Source organism: Pelophylax lessonae (genome assembly GCF_965119305.1).
Source record: "Pelophylax lessonae genome assembly, chromosome: 5".
Taxonomy (NCBI): Eukaryota; Metazoa; Chordata; class Amphibia; order Anura; family Ranidae; genus Pelophylax; species Pelophylax lessonae.
This window is the reverse complement of record NC_138772.1, coordinates 384758733-384771447: the sequence shown is the minus strand read 5'-3', so window position 1 is coordinate 384771447 and position 12715 is coordinate 384758733. Positions and strand designations below refer to the sequence as shown.

At 46.7% G+C, this 12715-nt stretch overlaps 1 protein-coding gene across 1 annotated transcript in view; it reads left to right on the top strand.

Moving 5' to 3' along the window:
- The first annotated feature begins 915 nt into the window (after positions 1-915).
- RALBP1 (ralA binding protein 1) overlaps positions 916-12715 on the top strand; it is a 76734-nt gene continuing 64934 nt past the window's right edge. The window contains exon 1 of the mRNA XM_082258521.1: positions 916-1050. The gene's annotated coding sequence lies outside the window, so the exon portion shown is untranslated. The remainder of the gene's footprint in view (positions 1051-12715) is intronic.

Below are 12715 nucleotides of genomic sequence, written 5' to 3'. Positions count from 1 at the left end.
TGGCGCGCAACAGCTATCACAGTAATAGCGCTGACCACCACAGTGATTGTCATCTCCCTCAGGTATGAGAAAGGAGCTATAAGAAAAGATTTTTACGTGAACTGCCTGCACTGCCCTCTGCCACTACACATATCCATTAGATGACAGAAAAGGGAAACAAACTAAGGCTGGCCATACACTATACAATTTTCTTATTCAATTTCCTTTAGATTTACCTTAAACTATGTAGTGCAAGGGCCTGTCTGATTACATACAAATTGAAAGTGTTTAGGTTTTACCCTATATCACATGGTTTTGGTAAATCTAAAGCAAAGTTGAACAAGAAAATTGTATAGTGTATGGCCAGCCTTATGCCCTGTACACACTATCAGATTATCTGAAGACTTTTGTCTTCAGATTTACCTTTTCTATGTAGTGCAAGGGCCTGCCGGATTGCATACAAATTGAAAGTGTTTAGGTTTGACCTCATATTATATAGTTTTGGTAAGTCTGCAGACAAAAGTCTTCAGATAATCTGATAGTGTGTACAGGGCATTAGGAAACTTTTTCACCAATTGCACATTTTCAGGCCTTTGAACTGCCATCATGGTAAATACAACCCTGATGATTAAAAAAGACACATGGCTGTGTAAAAGCTCTCATGTTTAAAGTAAAGAAGTTATTTCTACGGTTGGCAAAACGCCAGCCACAACATGGCAGTGCTGAGTCGCTTGCGTTATCATTACACACTCTTCTCACTAGCTGATTACACTTTCATCACTAGAGCACCAATCACAGATGACATATTGGTCTCCATCACGTGTTCCGCCTAAAGGAGGCACACCGCGGCCAATACACTATAGTCTGACTCCGGAAAAATGGCCGCCAGCCTTCAGTGCTGTTCTGCATTATTGCAGACACCGTGATAGCCGAGGTGTTTTACCCTGTCAATGTCCCGTAGTAAGTGCTATGAGAGCTGGACGATACGCTGCTTCCTGCCTCGTACTGAGGACAGGAGGAAGAGGAAGAGAGGCTCTTACTGATAGTACGAGGTAGAGGGGGAGGACACAGGTAAGAGAGGACTGACTAGGTGTACCCTGCAGTGTTCTGTCTGTTATTATTAGACCAGGGTAGACATCTCATGGGTTCCTGTCTGGTACTTTATGTGTGTACACGTCTGGTATGGGGCAGGCTGCTGAGGGACCAGGAAAGGCCTGCAATCATCACTAATAACAATAATAATATACATAGTGGCAGGTTACGTGCACGGGGAGGTTTCTTTTGTATGTGATGTGTAGTATAACCTGAGAGGAAGGTTTTATATCACTTCACAGCACAAGGGAGCTTATTCTATGGGGAAGGACTCCATCATAGATAGAACTGCATTGTGTGTAGTGGCTGCTGTGTTTATCACACCAATAGGAAAATGAAGTGGCAGCTGTAGGGCTCATTCACACTGGTGCTCAGCCCCATGCAGCAGCCATTTGTTTTCTTCTTTCAGCGATAAGCTGCATGCAGGCAGCCACTAGAAAGTGAATGGACGCACATCAGCTTTGATGGCTACATAGACCCCAATCATCCAGGTCCTTGCACTCATCTGTGCACCTCTGTCAGACGAGTTTATACCGCTGACATATTCACTTTCTGTTGGCGGCCTGCACACAGCTCAGCATTTGGGGAAAAAAAGGAAATTTCTCTGTCTGATGCTTTGGGCATTTTAATGTTTTTAGAAGTCCTCCCAAAAACCAGCCTGGGTCTGAGGGGTAATGAGGCAGGGAGCTGTGTTTTTCAGGATGCTATGTACGGAACCCTGCCATCCACTCCCACCAGCCAAGATCGTCCTGCATTGTGTAGAGCAGAACAGAGATCCAATGATGTTTAAAGGCATTTACTGAAAATTAAAAAAAATTAAGATTTTATTTAAGATGTCATTAGCATTATATTGGAAGGGAGGAACCAGGGTAGGCAAAATATAAGCAGATTAATTCCGGCTTTAAAGGATAAGTTCACCTTTGGGAACATGTTAGGCCCCTTTCAGATGGAGAGGATCTGCCTGCTCAGCAGGGAATCTCTCTGCTGATGCTTGCTGAGCAGGCGGATGACAGGTCTGTGTCCGCTCCGCTATGAAGAACGGACCTAGCCCGCTCTCCTGTATGGGGCAGTCGAAATTCCAATCTGATTGTCATCCAATCTGATCCACTGGACGGATGGCAAACCTATCTATTTTTAGTGGATTTTATCGGATCGGATGCCAGTGAACTCATGTCTGCTGACATCCACTTCCCGATAGAGATTAATAGGTGGTTTGATCGGGTTCGCCTGAAAAACTGACAGGCGAACCCAATTGGTCCGCTGGTGTAATAGGAGCCTTACATGTTCCACCTGTTTTTAGAGTGGAAAATGTAATGCGTTCCCACTCCTGCAACCGCTACCTGCTCTACTGCCTCTAGTAACAGCAAATGGGGGATATTCTCCCCCCCCCCCCCCGCTTGCTGTCACGCCCGTCTGCGTCATTTATTTACAGAGTTTTGTGAATGCCTTTGTGGCTGTCGGCTTGTAGTTTCAATGAACTACCATGGCGCAGTTCTGTACTCTGGTAGTACGAACAGACAGATACACTGGGAAGTCAGCAGGAGTCCTGCATGGCACCTGTGATCTGCTGATGGTGCAATGCTTTCTACGCTTTAAGTAATAAAAAATGAATGCATTTTTTTTTAGGCCCCTTTCACACTTTCCGTCCGTCGGACGGATTCCGTTTTTCTCAGCGGGGGATCGAGCTGCCGATCCCCCGCTGAGCAGCAGGAGGACAGCTGTGTCTCCGCGCTGTGTGCGGAGACACAACTGTCAGTTCCCCAATGCATCTCTATGGGGAAAATTGGATGGGAACGGACCGTCTGTCCGTTCTCATCCGATCCCATCCAATCCGATCCGCTGGACGGATGGAAAATAGGGTTTCCATCCGTCCAGATTTGACGGATCGGGTCGGATGTCAGCGGACATGTCTCCGCTGCCATCCGATGCCCCATAGGAATGCATGGGGGGACCGTTCAGATCCGCCAAAAAAAACGAACAGGCGGATCTGAGCGGTCCGCCTGTGTGAAAGGGGCCTTACTTGTGAAAAGAAGTGCATTTATTTATTTATTTTTTAAGGTGAACTTATCCTTTAAGCAAACCTTATATTTACACTGAGTCGGTAAAGCGCAGGTTTGCATTAAGAAAAACTGATACAACGGTTGTCTTTTTTCTGAAGTTATTTGTTGGAATGGTCCATTGCAGAAATATGTAGCCTAACACTGTCTTCTACATTATTCGGATTTCCAGACTCCTTTGGTTACAATTTTTGCAAGGAAAACTGTAAAATTGGTGTGTTTATTTTATATTTTTTTGAGGTTATGTTCAAGCTGTTAAGAAGTTTGCTTTGTAAAGAATATCTAGTTGTTTTAGCAAACATGAGGAACTCTATAAAGTGGGGTACACACTAGTAGAAAATCTGCCCAAAAATTCCTGTCCGAGGTAAAATCGTACGATTTTCGGCTAGTGTTTACACAACTTTCAGCAGCCCTTGCTGACATTTTCAACAAAAAAAAACGGAGGGACGAACACCAATATTTTTATCGTCCGTCCACAGACGACCAATTTTCGTTCAATGTGTATGAGGTATGTCCGCAAAAAATTGGATACGAAACACCATGCATGATCTGAAGTTGCTGACGACCCGGAAGTCTAGGAGCAAGTGTCCCAAAAAAAAAAAAATCGGACGAGAAATTTTGTGAACATTATGTCAACTAAAAACGGTTATGACCGCTGAGCATGAGAGAGAAAAATCAGAGGATATTTCGTCCAATTTTCGTCAAGTGTGTACGAGCCTTAAGCCAGTATCCCACTTTTGGTTTAAGCACTGTGAGGTGTCAGACTATCTGATGAAGATCCTACTGAAGCCTGAACTGACGTGTCCCTCCCTGTGTCTCACAGTTTAGTGCTAGCTTTGTTCAGATCAGTGTCACTAAACCTTCTACCCGAAAAACGGATTCTAAGCAATAAATAAATATTAGGCAATCCCACTTAATTTTTATGTGTACATAATAGGGGCTGATTTACTAAAACTGCAGAATGCAAAATCTGGTGCAGTTCTGCATAGAAACCAATCGGCTTCCAGTTTTTTTTTTTTTCTATTAAAGCCTAATTATGGGCCCTTTCACATGGGCACTCCGTATGTCAGCAAATCTTCCTATTTTTTGCGGATGATTTACGGACATAATGTAAGTCTATGGCATTGCAGATGTCAGCGGAATACCATCCGCTGACATCCGATTTTCTTCCTTTCAGTTCTGTTCCGTTTTTTGGAACGGAACAGAACCCTATTTTTCCTCCGTTCAAAAACGGAAAGGAAGCAAAATCGGATGTCAGCGGTGTTTCACAGATATCTGTGAGCGTTCCTGCATAGATATCTATGGAAATCGCCCCCTGAAGTCGCAAAAAGTAGTACAGAAACTACATTTGGGAATCAGTGCGGCGCCGCAAAGTCAGCGTTGGACGGTGCAATTGCCGGGTATTGGCTCTGTTTTGACATGTGATTTGACATGTCAAATCACATGTCAAATCGGACTAATGTGAACGTGGGCCTAGGCCCATTTTTCCTTTCTGTTTTTCAGGCAGACCCGATCAGACCATCCAGAGCTCTCTATGGGGTGGCGAATGTCAGTGGTCCGCTGGCATCCGGTCTGCTAAAAACAGACAGATGGTGATACGTTTGCCATCTGATCGGATGGAAACGGACATGCAGTTAATTTCCATCCGACCACCCCATAGAGGCGAGCAAGCTGTGCCCGTGTCCACTCTGCATAGCGTAGCGGACATTGACCTGTCATCTGCCTGCTCAGAGATCCCCTGCTGAGCAGGCGGATCCACTCTGCCTAAAGTGTGCTTACAGTTTAATTTTCTCTTTTTTTGCTTTATCCCTGCACACCGCCCCTGGCAAATTTAGTTTCTCCCCACTTGTCTCTTGCTATGAGCAGTGTGCGTATATTTGGATCCTGTGCATTGTTCTAAAATTGCCCCTGTCTTTGATACTGTACAAGCATCACACATTACATTATTGCTGCTCCTGCCCACTACTGTCAGCCACCAAATACTGTGGTATGGACAGCATTGTTTTCCTGTGCTATTATGCACTGGTGCTAGCTGTGTCGGTATGTAGTCATTCTTGGGAGCAAGCCAAGTAGGGTGGTTACGTTCACACACATGAGGGGCATGTAAACAGAATGTCGCCACCCTCATAAAGGAAGTTTAAGCAGAGAGCAATGGAAAGCCAGATTCTGGAAAGCGTGAACAGAGCCTATTATAAGGTACGACACTGATTACAAATTATGGTATTGAATTTAAATTTGTATTTTTCTGTATTGTGTTTAGTGACGTTTTAACACTGGCTAAAAGTTTAGACTGACAAAGGGTAAAGATTTTCAATACCGGTCAGACTGGTGTGACTGATTAATCATACAAGTACCAATTACATCTGTAAGATGGTTGGATAAGTATCTTGTTACATACTATTTGGATTTAAAGGATACGTGTACTTTTAGGACATGAAATATGCAGGCATAAAGTATTTTTTATGGCGGGAAGGGCTCCCCACTGTGATAAAATAGCACAGTGAGAGTGATTCCCCATCCTTTTTTCATTCAACCCGCTGGTTGAACGGGGGAAAAAAAATGTATAATGTATGGCCTTCCTTAGCCCTTAAAGCTGAACTTTGGGCAATTTTTTTTTTTTTTGCAGTTGGGGTGTGTCCACTGCAGGAGTAAACTGCTTGTTTTGGTCTAGGGGTTCAATTTTCATAAGCATCTGTGCAGGAACCCGCACAGATGTCTGTGAAATTGCCCCCAAAGTCAGACTGAAATCTTGGCTTGAAATTGTACAAGTTAGCTGGACTCTCACTATTTCAAAATGGCCCCAGTGTGAACCTGGGCTCAACCACAGTACCCATACGTGGATCAAAATTCGGCTGGTCCCTGCTGAACCGGCCAAATTTCAAATCGCGTATGGGCAGCTTTAGAACAGTGATATCAATCTTTAAACTGACCTTGTTCTGCCAACATCGTATGATGTAGAAGAGGTTTGGGTTAGTACTACCCCAGCAGTTTTGGAATCCTACGTGGGTCACTTGAGAACATTCCACGCTTGTAACCTCATACCTGCAATCCAGACAGACGAGGCTTAAAAAAAAAAAAAAAAAAATCTACTTTAGGTTTGGTGGGATCAGAGATGCAGCAATCAAAATCTTAGCCAGGAATTTTCATACTGATACTTTAGTTAAAAGAAAAAATGTGTCAAGCTCCTGTCTAATCCAAATTTTTATTCTTGTAACATGATTGAATTATTTTTGTGTAACTCTTTTTAACTACCTGCCATCCGTGCTACAGCCTATATACGGCTGCAGCGCGGACTTGAATTTTCGGGAGGCCGTTTTTAAACGGCCTCCCAGAAAGACTCTCCCCGCGCGCTCCCGCGAGCGCGCATCAGGGAGAATCTGTGTCGGCCGTGTCCCTTGGACACAGCCGATCACAGATCGTGGTGAATGGCCAGTCATTCACCACGTGATCAAGCCGTCCAATGAGAGATGATCTCATATGTAAACATATGAGATTATCTCTCATCGCCGGCGCTCCTTCCTCACACAGAGCCTGCAGTGTGAGGAAGGAGGGGGAGCCTCACAGCGCCGGGGACACACAGCAATGTAATCAGGGCACTGATCACCAGTGCCCTGATTACTAAAGGTAAAAAAAATACACAAATTGCCCGCCATCAGTGCCCCCCATCAATGCCCACAAAAAAAAAGAATAAAGACAGAAAATTTTGAAAAAAAAAAAGTTTCTTATTTTCTGCGAGTAAATTTTGAAAATAAATTTTTCTCCTTCACTGATGTGCGCTGATGAGGCGGCACTGATAGGCTGCACTGATGAGGTGGCACTTATGGGCACTGATGAGGTGGCACTTATGGGCACTGATGAGGTGGCACTTATGGGCACTGATGAGGAGGTACTAATATGCCGCACTGATGAGCACTGACTGGCAGCACTATGGGCACTGAGTGTGGGCACTGATGGTGCTGCCCATCAGTGCTCATCAGTGCCGCCCGTCAGTGTCCGCCAGTGCCCACCAGTGCCGCCTATCAGTGCCACCCGTCAGTGCCACCTCTCAGTGCCCAGCAGTGCCGCCTATCAGTGCTCATCAGTGCCGCCTATCAGTGCTCATCAGTGCGGCATATTAGTACCTCCTCATCAGTGCCCATAAGTGCCACCTCATCAGTGCCCATAAGTGCCACCTCATCAGTGCCCATAAGTGCCACCTCATCAGTGCAGCCTATCAGTGCCGCCTCATCAGCGCACATCAGTGAAGGAGAAAAATTTATTTTCAAAATTTACTCGCAGAAAATAAGAAACTTTTTTTTTTTTCAAAATTTTCTGTCTTTATTCTTTTTTTTTGTAAAAAATAAAAAACCCAGAGATGATTAAATACCACCAAAAGAAAGCTATCTTTGTGTGAAAAAAATGATAAAAATTTCATATGGGTACAGTGTAGCATGACCGCGCAATTGTCAGTCAAAGTGTGACAGCACTGAAAGCTGAAAATTGGCCTGGATGGGAAGGGGGTTTAAGTGCACAGTAGGCAAGTGGTTAAAGAGACCCTTAAGCCACAGCTTTCAAGAGCCAATCAGGACAGGTCGTGCAAAATTATTCAAATGGGACAAACGCACCATTTTTTTCTCGTACAATTTTTGCTTAATCAGTACAGTTTTAGTCCGAAAATACAACACATTACATCACTTCCAAAGTTTAATTCTGTCACACGAGAATTTGTGTGACTTTAGTAATCCTCATTTTCGATATGGAAACAAGCATGCAAAAAAAAAAAAAAAGGTTAGTTTATTCGATAATCTCATTGTGTGTACCAGGCTTTAGGACAGACAATTAATATGTATGTCAATCTTCCCATAAGATTATATGTGCATTTAATGTATTTTAGACTTGCCATTTACCTGTAAAAGCTTCCTGTTTGTAGACATTGAAAAGTCCTGAGATTTCTTCTGGGTGTCACCATCTGATGTCAGCAGCTCCAGCCGACTCCGAGTTGTCACTCAAAGGACACTTTATAGTGTTACCCTTCAGTTCTCCATTGGTAGCTGCATAAAAGGTTATGTAGGCGGTGAGGGGATGGACAGAGGAGCTTGGCCAGCATAGACAGTAACTATATTCTTTTAGAAGAGGAGAGGGCTATGATGTGCAAGCTTGGAGGGGGCTGTGTTGGTAATAGACTCTTACTGAAGAGGTCAAATTTGCTAGCGTGTTTAGCAGCACATTGCTAGTGACTAAAAATTATTTATGTGTGGGGATGCTTCAAATAAGCAATAATGTGCTTTTATATACATTTTGTTTTGTAGTTGGTGACAGGGTTTCTTTAAAGCAGGGGTGTCACACTCAATTTCATCGCGGACCACATCAGCATTATTGTTTGCCCCCAAAGGGCCGGTTATATCTTTAGGATTAGATGTCCAGAGCACCCCACCCCCCCTTAAACCCTTACTTGAGATGTCAAGAGCCCCCCACTATCATAATTCAAGAGTCACCCACCCTTCCTTACATCACAATGCACCACCTTACCTTGTGCTACTGCCAGGAATAATGCGTGTGGATCTGGGAAAAAGAAAGTGCAAGGTCTGGAGTAGGACCAGAGGGGGGCTGGAGTCAGCTTACAGAGTCTGCTGAATGCTGGGACCAGGGGAGGCAGAGACAAGGTGGTGTTGTTGCTGCACAGAGAGGTGCAGGATCTGTAGGGGGAGTTCTGCACTCCTCTCTGCCTCAGACTGCTGAGGAGGGGGGGGGAGGGGGTGGGCAAAGACCAGCCTTTCTGCAGCAGCACAGAGAAGCACAGGATCTGGCAAAGGAGTCCTGTCCTCTCTGCTGCCGACTACTGAGACAAGGTGGGGGCAAAGACAAGGGCGCGGGGTGCCTCAGCTGCAGGAGAGGTGCGAGGGCCACATGAAATGGCCTGGGGGGCCACATTCGGCCCACGGGCCTTGTGTTTGACACCTGTGCTTTAAAGCATGAAGCTTAGCTGGATGTGAAGCTAATCCTCAACCCAAAATAATTTTTTCTCTTCATTGACTGACACAGTTCCTCATCTTCATAACAGTTGGGTTATCCTGCCCCCTACAGGAGTAAGACAATGGGTAGAAAAAGAATCTGGCTGTGCCTATGGTCAGTCCCAGGGGGTATACTCTCTGCTAAAGGAACTCTGCGCTAGGTCGGCCGTGACATAGCCCCACTGGACGGGGGCTGGCCTGCGAGTTAAACGCCTCGCAAGATCGCATACAACCGGGTCTCTGCCTGAGTCACAGCATTCCTCCTGGCCGACAGCCCCCCATTTCAATGGTGAGGGATTCTGTCTGGAGTAGTGCCTGCCTGGAGCAGTGCCTGCCGGGCTCCTGGCATGGTGAGTACCTGTCCCCCCCCCCTCTCCCCCTGAAGAGTTTTGGGGTGGATGTGGGCCCCTCCTTGGGACGGTTGAACCCCAGGGTTCACCTTATTGCCGTCAGGCACCCCCCTTTCATCCCTTTGCAGTGTTTTACTTTTTGTGGGGGCCCCCTGGTGACTGAGTCTTTGGAGCACATCTCCCCAACCCCTCTCTGAGGCTGCAGGGCCCTCTGGTCCTAATTAATCCATCGATGCTCTGACGGCGGTCCTGGAGTCCTTTGTGTCCCGGGTGAAGGTGGCTTTCGGGCGTCAGGCTAGCAAAAAGCGCCCTGCGTCTTCCCCTGCCTCATCTGTCTCACCAGATTCTGAATCTGATTCGACCGCTGCGGACGAGTGTCACCCTGCTGGGTCTGCAACCACACGCCTGGAATCCTCAGACAGTGGTGGAAGCACTGATTGTATCTGTGCATGAGACCTTGAAGATGAAGGATGCAGCTGCGACGGAGGCACAGGTTCCCTTTAGCACTCAAGCCACCCAGAGCAGCAAAGGGGTTTCCTTTCCCCGCCTATTTTGACAGAATTGTCACTGAAGAGTGGGGACGACCAAAGCATTCCCTTGGGGTCCCTAAGCGATTTTTTCTAGGCGTTATTCCTATGAGGAGTGGGCATATAGAAGAGGACTGTTCACCGGTGGTGGACCCTCCTGTTTTCAGATTGAACAAGGCAACTATGATTCCAGTTGAAGAGTCCAATATGTTCACTCTGGCTGGTTTGGAGCTGAGGCCGGTACTCACCATTGCCCTGGTGTCGCAGACTCTGACCGAGTGGTCTAAGCTTTTACGCCATGACCTGGAGGGAGAACAGCTCCCCCCTGCCTTTGCTGCAGTTGTTTATCTGTGCCTCTTTGGATGCGGCTCCCCTAGTGGCTCGGTTCTCTGTTCCGGCAGTGGTCCTTCAACGTGTCTTTTGGCTCAAATGCTGGTCTGTGGACCAGACTTCTAAAAAGGCCTTGACTGATCTCCCCTTTCAAGGAGATCGCCTGTTTGGGGCTACCCTGGATGACATCATTAAAAGTCTCACAGGGGGAAAGAGTACTTTTCTTCTGCAGGCTACCAAGGGCAAGGAACCTCGTTGCAGATGTGGGACCTTTTTCTTGGCTCATAAGAAGTTTTTCCGTCCCTCAGGGTCGATTGACATGGGCTCTGAGCCTTTCAAAGCCTCCTCTGGAGGATCCAAATGAACCTGATCTGGCAAGCTGAGAGCGGGCTCCTTTAGCATGAAGGTTTCCCCCTTCACCCGTATCGGGGATGGGGGGACATCTTCGTTGGTTTTCAGACCCGTGCACTTCCCTGGTACAAGACAAGTGGGTCCACTAAGTCATTCAGTCTGGCTACAAGATCGAGCTTCACTTTCCTTCCAACTTGCACCTGTCCCCGGACGGTTTACAGGGTCTGTTTGGGGCAGTACAAGACATGTTGCTTCAAGGGGTGATTGTTCCAGTTCTGACTTCAGAAGGTTTTCAGGGTTTTTACTCAAACCTGTTTTCAGTTCCAGGAAGGAAGGCAAGGTGCATCCAATCCTGGACCTCAAGGCGCTAAACTGCTTTGTGCTGGTTCAGAAGTTCACGATGGAGTCCATTCTCATGGTGGTAGCATCCCTGCATCAGGGGGATTTTTTTGCCTCTATCGACACCAAGGATGCTTACCTTCACATTCCAGTATGTGCCAGGCACCAGCCTTTGCTCCGCTTTGCTGTGGGAGAGGAGCATTATCAGTTTGTAGCGTTAACCTTTGGTCTCGCCTCTGCTCCTGGGTCTTAGTAAAAGTGTTAGCCCCGGTGCTAGCATACATGAATGGGGGATTGTGGTACTGGGCTACTTGGACGACCTCCTTCTGCGAGCGGAGTCCCCTACTTCTCTGGTGGTAAACCTGGAAATCGCTATACGTACTCTGAGGAGTTTGGCTTGATTATGAATTTTCAGTAGTTTGCTCTGATTGTCCACAAAGCTGGACTATCTGGGTCTGACTCTGGACTCGGCCTTAGCCTGAGTGATCCTTCCTCTGGACAAACTCCAGAAATTACAGGCTGCAATTTGTTTCCTAATGTTCAGCAGATGGTCATCCCTCCGGGCTTACATGCGGGTGCTGGGCCTGATGGTGTCTACCTTCGAGGCAGTTCTGTTTGCACAGTTCCATATGAGGTCCCTGCAAGGGAGATTCTGGCCATATGGGACAAGATGGGACAAGAGCAGTGTCTCTGCTCAGGGAATCTGGACACTGGAAGAGTCCAGACTACCAATCAATGTCTTGGAACTCGATCTTGGAAGCAATCAGACTGGGCCTGGACCATTGGACGGATTGTCTTCAGGGATGTCCAGTGCGCACTCAATCGGACAATGCCATGGCCGTGGCTAATGTCAATCACCAAGGGGGCACAAGAAGTGTCTTGGCGGCTCTGGAGGTAGCCGGCATTCTAAGATGGGCAGAACGGTTCCTTCCAGCCCTCTCTGCCGTACACGTTCCTGGAGTAGAAAACTGGCAGGCGGATTACCTCAGTCCGCAGTTATTGGACCAAGGGGAGTGATCCCTTCACCGGGAGGTGTTTCATCAGTTGTCTCCGGGGGGGGGCATCCCCGAGGTTGATCTGTTGGCGTCTCAGCTTAACAGAAAGGTGCAGAACTTTGTGTCTCGGTCACAGGATCCTCTGGCTAATGCCAGAGGATGGCCCAGTGGGGGTCGGTATTGTCTGGTTTACGTCTTCCCTCCTCTCAAGCTTTTGCCAGTACTTCTAGGCAGGATCAAGGCAGAAGGGATTCCGATCATCTTAACTGCTCCATGCTGGCCTTACCGGGCTTGTATTTACAAAAATAGCCATTTGAGCCCCTGTGGCATATCCCTCTTGTTCTGTTGACCAGACAATTGGTCTTTTTGGTTGCAGTAACTTCAGCCAGAAAATTATCCAATTTAGCAACTTTCTTGTAAAGAGCCATTCTTGATATTGCATCAGAATAGGTTAATTCTACGTCCACACCCAGGTTTTGTGCCCAAGGTGGTGTCTGCTTTTCGTTTAAATCAGGACACTATACACCCTTCCTTTTTTCCAAATCCTCAAACAGCAGAGGAAAAGTTATTACATTCTCTTGATGTAGTACATGCATTCAAGATTTATTTGAAAAGGTCAGCTCAGATTTGTCAGACCAACTTTTTGTTCGTGCTGCCGGAAAGGCCCAGGGAAGGGCAGGCAGCATTTAAATCTACTATTTCTCA